Here is a 13512-nt window from a genome sequence, read left to right as displayed (position 1 = left end):
GATGATTTGCCATGAGACTCTACTTCCTGATAAAAAAAAAGTTTTAGGAGTGGCCTGTTGGCGCCTGTCAGCACTAGCGGTGACCTGTTGTTGCTTGTTATTCAATAAATATAACCTTCCACTGGAAGTCACTGATTGGCAACACTAAACAATACAACTTACAACTTCATTTTCAATCTGTTGTAGAGGTTAGGCTGCTGCGAACCATCAGCTGTACTGTCGTTGGGTGTGGTAGCATCAGTTTGGACTGTCACAACTGATGTTTCGCTCGCGGATTGGCTGGCTTCTAAAATATTATATCTTCCTCCATCTAATAAACCACACAAACAGCATAGCACAAAGCAGTAGTTTTCTATTTAGATTAGTATAAAAGGCAACCATTTTCTGTCAACATAGCAGTATATTATAAATTATTCATATGGATAAGTAGCCAATTACCATTAGCCACTATGAAAAAAAGTTAAATTGAAAAGCCACAAATGAGCAAAGACAAAAATTAACCAATTTTGGCATTTAATGAAAAAATAATGCATTTAATGCTTAAGTAAAGTTTTGGTTGACTTTTGCTAAAACAAATTGAAAGCTTTTTTACTGAACATCAAAGCTGCAAAGAAATGAGGAACAGTGCACCCTCAGAATACGATTTTGAATCGTTCCTGGGTTGGCGTGCTACGGTGAAAAACTCGTAAGTAGGAGTATAGAAACCATAGTAATTATTTAATACAAACAGCCAATAGTAAAAGTTGTCATAATTTTTGTATAAGTGATGTACATATTAAAACCAGTAAGAAAATAGTATGTTAACCTAAGTAACTATAGTTACCTGGAGTAACTTTAGTGCATTTAGGGAGTATGATCTGCAATAAAATCTAATCTTATAAAGTATCGTCGGAAGTTCTCACTTTCCAGACAGAAGTATATATATGTATGTATTATGTATAATTATATTATATGCCAAATATAAACCTTGAATTCACCTCATATAAATTCAGCTTATTAAACACACCCTTTAAGCTTAGCTCTAATATGTATTTTCAACTATTTTACTGAATATCTACTTTTTATAACTAAAATTTTATCACTTATCAGATTCGTCTTCACTTTTGATATAACTTTTAGAAGGCCTGTTTCAAACTTTTTGCAGCTTAATTCAGCACAAAATCTTGAACAATACTGTTTTCGTAGAAAAATGGATTTTTGTTAGTAGGCCGAGAGAAGTTGTCTAAACTTCTGTTTGAAGAGATTGCAACTCCAACTTTGCTACTGGATTTCACGGGAAAGTATTACTATTTTACACATCAAAATTTCTGAACTGAGAGAAAGCGGTCATCGAGTCTCTTTCAGGCTTGAGGAAACATTTTTAGCAAGCAGCATTTTGGGATCTTTGTTATTTTAACATACGTAATAAGCACACCACATCTACTGCTAAATATGGACCCACAGCAAAAATTTTGTTGAATTCGTATGGTGAAAAAATATTTGTATGGTGAGGTTAAAAATTCATCATGTTCCATTCTATAACGTGAAAAAATAGTATTTCAGGGTATTGCATTCTGAGGGTTCACTGTATTTAATATGAGTCTCTTGGATTAACACATTTATTTACTTCTGTTTGAATATAAAGTCATATTTCCATAGAACGAGACTCTTACAGAGTTAATATCTACTATTTTTGGATGTTTGACATGGATTGAGTGATTGTTTTACTGAAAATAATGGAGCAATTTTAAATGTAATCCTTATATGTATTTGGAATTGTCTTCTCCGAATATATCACACAGCTATTAAAGAGGTAAGTTTTCTTTATCTACATCAGTGGTTCTCAACTGGTGGTCGGTTTTTGGCCTTTCAGGAGGTTTTGAGGGGGTTCACAGGCTGGTGCCGGTGTTGGTTTTTCTAGCTAGATATTTACAGCTATTTCTGTCATAGTGGTTGGATCTATGATATAAAACCCCAAAAGGATAGATGACGGCCATCATATGGGCGGGGTTTAATAATCAGTCTGTTGGGATTGTGTTAGCCTGGGCATCTAGGCTAATGCAATTCCCGCAGGGTGGTTGCGTTGTCTTGTTAGGTTTTTGGGTCTAGACTGTTATCACCTATGTGCGTCAATCGCTGGATAGTACCCGATTTCCGGTTAATAGTACAAAACAAGACAACCTGTAACTAGCAAACACATAATTTTCGCTCTCCCTCTTCAATTTTAGTGATATACTAAGATCCATAGAAGATAAAACATTTCGACCCACTTTTTTTTACCTATTTTCAGATTGGTAGGGGTGTTATTATATGCTTAAATTTAAATATAATTTACCTGAAATCACCCAAACAACTGCCTTTTTTCCCTAGTTTTTAATTAACATTTTTCACATATAATATAAAATGGCAAAGTATTTTTTGTTGTCACATTGTTAGACCTGGCAAATAAGATGGGAGGGCAGGCAAAGCTGTGCAGTGTAGTTTTCATACTCAAAATCTAAATGTAAAACCAAAATTGGGTCATTTCACAATGGCGACTATTAATATCATGAATGCTTGTTAATGGCAGCTGACTGATCATAACTGTGACAATATTTGGCAACTATATTTATTTGACCACAAAATGAAACCAGCAGATCGGTAAAATAACCAAAAAGGTTTATTAAGATAAAACCATTGAAGAATTTTGGCCTTCCATGATTCATCCATATCCACAGATAGCCAAACACACCCAGTGAACTCTGCTTCCAATTGTGTCTACATACTTATGCGAGTCCGCTTTCTCCTCCATGGTTGTTCTCAAATTGAAACAACGAAACCGACTGGGACTAGAAGACGACATGCGATGCGCTTTGTCAACCATTTCCCCAAAGATTGAGAATTTGGTAGAAAACAAGAAGTACAATCCATCCCATTAACAAACTGAAAATTAACAGTCAAAGCAATTTAGTATAGCATTGCTTTATGTAAGTAAATAAATATAAACATGTCAAATCTACTGACTCTTATATTATTCTAATTTATAATGTACGCCAATTTAAGATGCATTGTTATAAACACCATATATTATGATGTTCATAACGGGGTCTATGACTTTTAGATAAAGAGCTCAGGGGTCCATGGCTCCAAGGTAGTTGGGAACCACTGATCTACATTATCAGAGCTGATAATTTTGGTGTTTAGATAGTCATATTAGTAAAATAGAGACTTTATGGTTGGCGTTGTTGACAGTCTTTATTGAGTAGTAATATCCTTGAGTCATGGCAGTTGATTTCCTACATGCAGAGAGTACATAACTTCAAGTTTGAAAACACATGTAAAACTATACATACCATAAAACCTGTATTTGAATGCCACCTTTATTTGGACCCAACTTCTTTTGGACGGCTACTATACAAGAAAGGTTGAAAACAGAGCACCACCCTTTAATTGAATGCCACTTTATTTGACCGCCACTTTAAGATTATTTGATCTTAACGAACCCACATTGAAAAGTGAACAGTAGAAAAAAACCTAAAATCATACTAATAATGACTTTTTGATTACTTCAATAACAATTAATTCTTTCATTGTTTCTGTTCGTATCAAAGTTCACTTTCTAACTCCGAAGATTAACAGTTTTTCGTTAAAACTTTAAACGCAACGCAATAAAAATAATTAACCACTGTATCAGGCTAATAGTAGTTCCTCGATTAACGCTGTCAGATACATGTACTTTGACGCAGGTGATAAAAGGTTTTAGCTTAAAAACTCTTGCATAGCTAGAATGAGGCTAAAAGGTTTCTTATTACTGGCACAAAAAGCAATGTGTAACAGTTTCGCTCTGCAAAAACATTGTTTGGACACTAATATCAACTATTTCAGCAGTGCAAAAAAAGAATTGAGACCAGAAGACACTGTGGTAGGTATTGAACAATTAAATGATATAATGGTTCCAAACAAAAGCAACAACCAGAACTCAACTGGCCGAGCAAACAATGCAAATATGGTAGTTTGCATCGTAATATGTAATGTATTATGTAACACCCTCTTTTTCATGTAGCTAGAACTAATCCTTCAAGCCAACATTGGTGAAAATGCATGCATAGTGTCAAGGTATAAATTTGTGATTACTCTAATAAGCCACAAGCTATTTAGGCTCTAAACTACAGAAGAAATTTCAGTGAAGGAATCCGAGCTCACCAAAACATACGAGGATGGCAAAGCGGTGACTTCAGTATCTGATTGGACAGGCTAGAGTTAGTGGCCAAGCTTCAAAAAGTGGACGATCTTACAGCATTCTTACCATTATTTTTGTCAGGAGCAGCATTTGCCGTTTATAAACCTTTAGAAGATCATATCAAGGAAGACTACCCTAAACTAAGGGCAGCTGTGTTGACAGCTTTTTGTGTAGACAGGTTCAGTGCTTATATTCAGCTGCAAAACTGAGCTTTAAGATATGGTAAAGCTGTAGATGTATATCTAGCAGATCTCAAACGTTTAGCAACTTTGATGGGACAATCAGAACTTGACCCAATGCTTGAATGTGCATTCATTGCAGGGTTACCTACAGAAGTGGCTACGCAACTAAAATCTATTGCTTCTGTAGAAGATATGGCTCTCTTGGAATTAGTGAACAGGGCCCGCATGATGATAACTTCAGAAAATGGTGAAACTACCGCATGTGCTGCTGGGAACAGGAGACAGCATTGGCAGCGCCATGAGGTCACGTGCTACTGGTGTGATAAACTTGGTCACACCTGGAGAAAAACTGTTTTCGGATGCAGGGAAATGCCATTGGCATTGGGGAAGTGTATGCACCGGCTCTTCCCCAAATGTAAAAAACTCGGTGTTACCATTTGTTTATGTATGGATAAAAGGCACAAAGATAAAAGCGTTGGTGGATAGCGGATGTGAACAATCAATTATACAACAATTGTGGGCACAGCAGTTAGGATTGCTGCCGAAAGGTCCTCAACGACAAATAATGATGGTAAATGAACATATCACTACATGCAAGGGTGAGGCAACTCTTGACATAGAACTGGATCACTCTTCTAAAATTATAGTTCAGTGTATGATTGCTCCGAAGCTAGTAAGTGGTTGCCAGATGATACTAGAAATGGATGGCATTGCAAAGCTAGGCGGGGTATCTATAGATAAAAATAGAGGTGTACCTTTTGGACCAAGACCGTTAAGAACAGTTGTCACGATGCTACGTAACAAAGCTACTTCTGTCAGTCATAATGATGACCAGCAGCCTCTGATAGTTATAGATGATAGAGACTTTAAAGCACAATTTGATGGTCTTCATTGGACAGTTGCTTAGAAATGGTTAATTAGAGAGCCTAAATTGTCAAATACATGTGGAGAATACGCTATAAATGATATCGTCAAAGAAGAATATTGAAAACAGGTTATGCAATGGATAGACAATGGATGGCTGCAGCCACACCGATAAGCACTTCAGGGACCTGTTAACTGGCATTTTTCCATTGTTGGTAGCTACACAACCTAACAAAAAGACAAATGTACGACCTGTAATGGATTATAGCAGAGAACTGAATGGGTATGTCAGCAGTCATCCTGGTTTGGACACCACAGTATGCCAAGACAAACTCCGCAAGTGGCGTAAGTTAGGCAGGGATGCTTGCATGTTAGACTTAAAGAAAGCATAAATACAACTGAATGTTGCTGCTAGTTTGCAAAGACTTCAAGTTGTTATGTTCAATGAAACATTGTATGTCACGACTAGACTAGGTTTCAGTCTCAATGTAGCCCCAAAGATTATGTAAAAATATTGTCAACAGCGTTGTCACTTGATCCTAGGGTTGCTGCTGGTACTGATCACTCTATTGATGTTATTTTGGTAAATAAGTCAGTAGTGCTAGTCAAATTTGTGCGCAGCCATTTGTTAAAGTTTGGTCTAGTCACAAAAAAGCCTCTCAATTTACTGAAGCGGGAGTTCTAGGGCTTCGCATGACAATCAGTAAAAAGAAATATGTACATGGCAACGCGACTCGGCTGTGCCAACAGTAGAAAGCATTCGTACAAAAAGAGACTCGTTTTTGTGTGGGGTAAATTGATTGGTCACTACCCAGTAGCTGGCTGGTTACGAGTTGCATTCAGCTACACGAAGCGGTGTGCTGCTGATAGCAAGTGAGATGATATGATAGCAAAATAAGTGCTGCATATGATACATGAAACACTAAATAGGGTAACAAGACATCACCCAGTGCAGAGCAAATGGTATGTGAATAGAGATGAGTGTTGCAAGGTCTGGTGTGATGTGAGCTCTATAGCGATGGGTGTGAGCATAGAAATGGAAGGTGGCATTGTAGAAGATGCATCATGACTAAGGAAAATTGATGACAGTATGCATATAAATGTAGCCGAACTTGAAGCAGTACTTAAAGGATTAAATCTTGCAATAAAGTGGGGAGTGAAACAAGCTACAATTGTTACAGACTCATTATCAGTTTATAACTGGGTTAATTCCAATATCACAGAAAGCCATTGCCCCAAAGTCAGCAGATTTTCAGGAATGATAGTCAAAAGACGGATTGGGGTTATTGCGCAATTAGTAGAAGAATATGACATCACTCTACAAATGTTCTTGATCAAATCAGCAGATAACCGTGCTGATGTTTTAACTAGGGTAAACCAAAGATGGCTGAAACCACTAGTATCATGCATGGGTGTAGCAGCGGAGGAAGTTTCAAGTATTGATAAATAAATATATAACATGCATCAAGTTTACCATTTAGGCGTTGACAAGATGAGTTACTTAGCTAATCAGAGGTTTGGTGACAGGGCCTCAAAAGATATGATTGAAAAGGTTGTGCAAGAGTGTCAAATCTGCAAACAAATTGATGCTTCACCTGTGAGATAGGGGAGAGGAAATTTGGATGTCGAAAATATGTGGCATAGACTTGCTGTTGACATCACACATGTGGACCGAATACCTTATTAGACCATATTGGATTGCAGCCTTAGCAGATTTGCAAATGATGAAGTTTCAAATGATAAAGTAACCCACCAGCGTGATATTGAGGTCTGTCGTCTTTACCATGATGCAATGAACTATTTATTACTGATCCTTTCAAATCTTTAAGATGGGCGTGATTACAGAGCAAAAAATTAATCCTACCAATCACAGGACAGTTAAGCTACACAAAAGTTAAAACTCATGATAGAGGAATTATAGTTGGGAATGCAAGCCTGGCTACTACAGAACTCCCTAAATATGGTTAACTTACTCCTAGTTATTTGTCTGTGCTTCAGTGTCATTTTGGCATCATTTCCAGGTAAGTGATTCATACACAGAGAATAAAACTGTAGTTTCATCAGTAGACACACAGCCTTAATTACACTTCATAAACCCATCTATCAGGCAAGATTTTGGTACTGGTGGCAACAGAGCTACGACGTATTCAATGTGTTCTGCAATTCTTGTTTTGTATTATCTTCACCATTATTATTTTAAAATAAAATTTTCACAAGCCGAAGAATTTTCATCTCAGCAAAGTTTTTTCATTAAAAACATTCATCCAAGTCGTGACCACTCCAGTAGTTTCAGCTCATATAATTGAAAAATTACTCTACTGCAGTAAACTCAAGCTCTGTACCAATTATATTTAGATGTCCCTCCTCATCTTTGGTCTTAGAATATGTGGCCCTCACTATGTTGTACACACAGTTTGGTAGTGATAGCCACTCTGCTCTTGTAAATCCTTCTAGGTTTGTCCAAAATATCAATGATTTGTAGATGCACGAATTCCTCTGTATTTACATAACATGTTGCGCATGTCATGTTCCAGCAACTTTTCAGATGGTTTCAGGCACTCCATATCTAGATACTTGGACACTAACAAAATACTAAACTTTCAGTATCTTTGAATAAGTTATCAGATGTTGATTGTAAGTGATATGACATCTACTAAAATTAGCAGCAACAAAAATCCAATTGATTGCTAAATGTACTATGTTGGTATTGATAGCTATAAAAGGCTATTTCCAAAATACCTGGTGTTATACAGTCGGTAATCTCCCGCAATATCTGCTACACACTTGAGACTAGTTAGAAAAAGGAAATGCCACATATTACGGTTTGTGCAGAACGCATTCATTTCTCTTTTTTCTGTGTATAGCAGTATCTATACTGACACAACTGCTCGACCGGTGACGCCACGTAAACATTTTGTAATTATTAGTCCAAATGTAATCAATATATGTCATTCATAAATATGTCATTCTAACGTGTAACTTTGGTAAGCTTTCAATCTGGGAGTTAGATAGGTTGAGTGTAAAACTACTAAATGAACAAATGTTTAACATAAGCATAAGTATGCCGAGCTCATGATTCAAAGCTTTGTTTCTGGGATTTAAATATTGGCATTGATCAATTCCTTTTCCTTACTTTCTACAAGTGAGAAGTGAACATGAAACTTATTGCTGAATTTAATTTGCTAGCTAAAACTGCCAAAAAAAATCTAAAGCAAATATTACAGCTAGGTGCAATGATAAAAGCCTTATTAAACAATGAACAGTGATAGCAAAAAGTTAATAAGTTAATTAATTGGTGTTTGTATATATGACTAGTAAAACTATTACCATTAGTTAAGCGTTTATATAAGAGACTCAAAGTTAAAGATAGATTTACCTCATGTCTCCTATCTTCCTCTGCAGCATAGTGCTGATGACACAAGTCAGCTCTAACTATAGGCTTCCTGCCCCAATCTTAAACTACCTGGTGCTCAGAAAACTCTGAGTCACCTTGGCTGGAACTTGAAGTATTGTTAAAATTTTGTTGTTTGTCAATAAAATGTGTCGATTCAGGCTGCGTGATCCAGTAAATCAGTTTTCTAACGACGAGACTGTTCGGGATCACAGCCAACGGGTTTGCTAGCGATAACAATTATTATGACCTATATAAAAAATTGTGTGCTGATCATTGGCTAATGAAACGATCATGTATTCAGCGCTCATTGACTCTTTTTATGTGCGCTGACTATATATGCCATGGATAAAACCACTTGCTTGAATCTGAGTGTTTGAAAAAAAATATTTTATTCAAACGCTTATATCTCTGGACTTGTCTAGTCTACAAAGGCAAAAATGACATCAAATTTTAGCTGATGTTATAGCCCTATATTGGTCTTAATGTAATTTGTATGACTTCAACGGTGCAATCACATCTTTGGAAGTCAGTTTCCTCTATCTATATCATATGAGCTTTTAGTTTTTTTTAGTTTTTAGATAATTTTAGTTTTTAGATCTTCGTATTAGTGGAATTGATAGTGGCAACTTTGTGAAGTTTTGTTTCAATTGATCACAACTAAAAGTACCACAAATAAATTTGTCACCAGAGAGTTTCAATAGCAAATCTAAATGCTGATACTGTGTGATATTGTTACGGTAGCTGGCTTGAATTCAGCTTAGCTATATGACTCCAACAAGCAATTGATATCCATCTCTGTTTCTATTGATTGAACCAGAGACAGTGCAGGCAGATCTTTAACAAAAAGAGTTCAAAGCATTTGAAACTCTAGACCTTGTCTTCTTGTAGCAATTAGCAAACACAATGATTACAACTTCCACTAAGAATAAAATGGAGAAAAAACATAGCAAATTGTTGGAGGCTTAAAAGATGCACTGATTGAAAACATCAACATAGATCGAGTCTTGCTCAGTTTTTCTGACAACTGTTAGCAACCAATATAATCATGCAGACAAAGGTGTATGAGTTTTGTTGGTTATCAAACCTCAGAAAGTCCTACTTCATTAGATTGTCTGACACATAGCTCACTATGTGCCAGACTGTTAGAAACAAATGTGTTTATAGCCTGTGGTCCCATGTTATATACTAATACATGTAATTCATTTTAATGGAAACCATAGCATGGCATATGTCACTGACACCTGACAACTAACACCTGTCAAGCATAATGTTACACTGACCGTTAGTTAAATGGATGCCCAATATTTCTTTAGCATTTTCACTGCCATCATGTACAAATTTAGCTTTCGGCCTACTGCCAGTCATTTTACTGAAAATAGTCGATTTGGCTGCATTGTTGTGCATACAATTTTTTCAATTTCAAACCTTATCCAAAATATTTTGGTTACGTGTTTTATTATGCAAACATATTAACAAACAGAGCTATGCAAATAATTCAATGAATCCATACTTTGTGCAATGCTAGAGATCAGATTGTCTAAAGCATAAACGATCTTCTTCAATATTCCTAATTCTTACGAAACTATTACTTTCACCACCTTCAGAGTCAGTGCTGTCACTTTCCTTGTTTGAGTATTTAATGAGTCCTGAATCTGAATGAGCTAAAATGTCATCAACAAAAGTTTTTCTATTTTTAACATGGGATGTGCTTTCAGAAGCTATATTACAACTAAAATGGTTGATCATCAGAAAAAATGTCCCTTTTTTGAATTGAAATTCCCACATCAAAAAATATTACTGGCTACACGTATGTTGGCTTTTTTAGAGAATTATTTAGGCAATAATTATTATCACTTTAGAAATACTAGTGATTGTTGTTTATCTAGTCATGAGCCAGTAATATTTAGTTAATATGCAACCACAGTAAATTTTACAAAAATGCTTCTACTGCAGTTGATCATAGCATTCGTGTGAACTCACCTATAGCAGTGAAAGGGTTAAAGTTGGTTGTTTACAGATTGGCTATACTTGTGTTATTTCTTATTGATTTATTGCTTAACAAGCAAAAATTTCTTTCTTTTACATCTCCAAACTTAACAAAATGTCAGCGACTCTGCTGGAGAGCTTAACAACTGCATCTGTGTCACCAGCTCAAGGTGCCCTGTCATACTGATCTAGCAGTTTGCAATTTGAGTATATATTCTCTTTTGTTACCTTTGAGGTTCAGATTACAAAGGTCTGATGGCCACAGGGCATTTTTGTGTCATTTTTGCTAAAGGAGCACAATAACGTGCTATAACAGGTTTTAGTTTAATAGATAAAATAGAGCACCCCATACCTCATTTACCATACCTACCGGATATATTGTTGTCAAGTAGTGATTATTGTATAAATGCTTAAACTTTAATAAACTATACAAAAAGAGAGCCACTCCTGACTTGCACTTGCTTTCATAAAATTCCATCTGATGCATCATTACTATGTCACCGACTTCTCATTTAACCTCTCGCCACTTCTCACTACCTGTTACATTTTCTTACTACCTGTAACTGTCGTGGCCTCAAACATTAGCTTAGCCTGAGGCCCACTAACCTGATTATACGAGTGATTATTACGACATGTATGCTTATCTATACGTGAATAAAATCAGAGGTCTGAAAAGTTTATAAATAGCTAATGCTCACAGAGTTCGATAACAGTTACTGATAAATTGCTGTAACATAGAGTGCACAGCATGAGGGCTTGCAGAATACAATAACTGATCCTTTATTTGAACGTCTTAGCTGTCTGTTTTTCACCCCTTTTTAAGTAAAGGGTGGCATTGTATTTTTCAAACACTTTTTCACAATGTTAAGAAGGTAAATTTAACACCTGATGAGTATTGCCTATATTTTGCCTAAAGGCAAAATATAGGCAATACATGACAGCTATTGTAGGTCAGTAGTTTAATACTAGTAACTAAAGAATTTCAGGGAGAGCATCTAAACATGAATTGCTCTGGCAACCTGAGATACATATTTTCTCTCATGCCGTAGTGGCATGTAGAATAGGTTAGAACGTCTTGGTTATAACAAATGTACATATATAGCCTCTTCTTCTGTATATCATCCAAATCATATAATACATGTATACAAAGGCGTGTTTGTATAATATATTTAGATTCCCACATTTCTCTACTTTTGTTTGAATATGGTCATATTTCCTCCAAATCATATAATATATACCAATACATGTTTTTCTATTTCTAGTTGAATATACAGTCATTATTCTTTAAAAAAAATACACTAACAGAGTTATTAGTTACTATTTTCAGATGTTTGATATGAAAGAATGATTCTTGTACTGAAAATAATAGAGTAACTTTAAAATCAATCCTTTCTATGTATTTGGTATAGTATCCTCTCTATATATCCCATATAGGTAGCTAAAATGATGTAGTTGCACCAAATTGTTGATTCTATCAGTGTATGGGTTTTATTCCATAATTTGCAATAGTTTTTAATGTTTAAGATGGCTTGACATCTAAGATGTTTCAAGATTAGGATCAACAAAAGTTTATCACTGGTAAAACACTCAGAAAAAACATGTGCCAAGACTAGCCCAAAATGATGTATATATCCGCAAAGCTGCCTGTCTCTCACTTTTATTATGTTGACTATTGCTATCAGAGTCAAATACTAGGAGGTTCTATTAGCGTATGTTTTAATTTGTATTTGCTCATGATTCGCGGTATAAAATTTTAAATGTAGCTAAATATATATTGCTATGGGTGTTTCAGACGGTAATCAGGTTGTCGAGTAAACTTAATTCATTGAGACCTTTGTATCAGCAAAGTTCTCAGTTGCTACCCACACAGGAAACTAGTTACTAAATAAAAATAAGCAAGCTACATTTTTTGAAAAGAATATGTTTGAATATATAGTGACACCAACTTGATCCCTAAAAAGTCATATATAGACAACGTTATCTAGGCCTTAGTATCAATTTGAAAGAAGTAGTTGGAAGAAGGAAATGCCACATATTACGGTTTGTGCAGAACGCATTCATGTCTCTTTTTTCTGTGTATAGCAGTATCTATACTGACACCACTGCTCTACCGGTGACGCCAAGTAAACATTTTGTAATTATTAAACCAAATGTAATCAATATATGTCATTCATAAATATGTCATTTTAACGTGTATCTTCGGTAAGCTTTGAATCTGGGAGTTAGATAGATTGAGAGTGTAAAACTACTAAATGAACAAGCTGTTAACGTAAGCAGAAGTATGACAAGCCAACGATTCAAAACTTTGTTTTTTGGGATTTAAATTTGAGCATTGATCAATCCATTTTGCTCATTTTCTACTAGTGAGAAGTGAACATGAATCTTAATGATAAAGTTAATTTGTTAACTAAAACTGCCAAAGAAATTTTAAAACATTTATTATAGCTAAATGAAATGATAAAAACATTATGAAACAATGAATAGTGATAGCAAAAATGTTATAAATTTATTAATTAGTGTATGTGTTTGTGACTAGTAACATTATTACCTTTAGTTAGGCATTTATATAAGAGACTCAAAGTTAAAGATAGATTAACCTCATTTCTCCTATCTTCCTCTGCAGCATAGTGCTGATGACACAAGTCAGCTCTAACCATAGGATTCCTGCCCCAATCTTAAACTACCTGATGCTCAGAAAACTCTGAGTCATCTTGGCTGGAACTTGAAGTATTGTTCAATTTCTGTTGTTTGTCACTAAAATGTGTCGATTCAGGCTGCGTGATCCAGTAAATCAGTTTTCTAACGATGAGACTGTTCAAGATCACAGCCAACGGGTTTGCTAGCGATAACAATTATTATGACCTATATAAAAACAATTTGTGCTGATC

The sequence above is a fragment of the Watersipora subatra genome, chromosome 6, assembly GCF_963576615.1.
Source record: "Watersipora subatra chromosome 6, tzWatSuba1.1, whole genome shotgun sequence".
NCBI lineage: Eukaryota > Metazoa > Bryozoa > Gymnolaemata > Cheilostomatida > Watersiporidae > Watersipora > Watersipora subatra.
Note: the sequence above shows the minus strand (reverse complement) of the source record.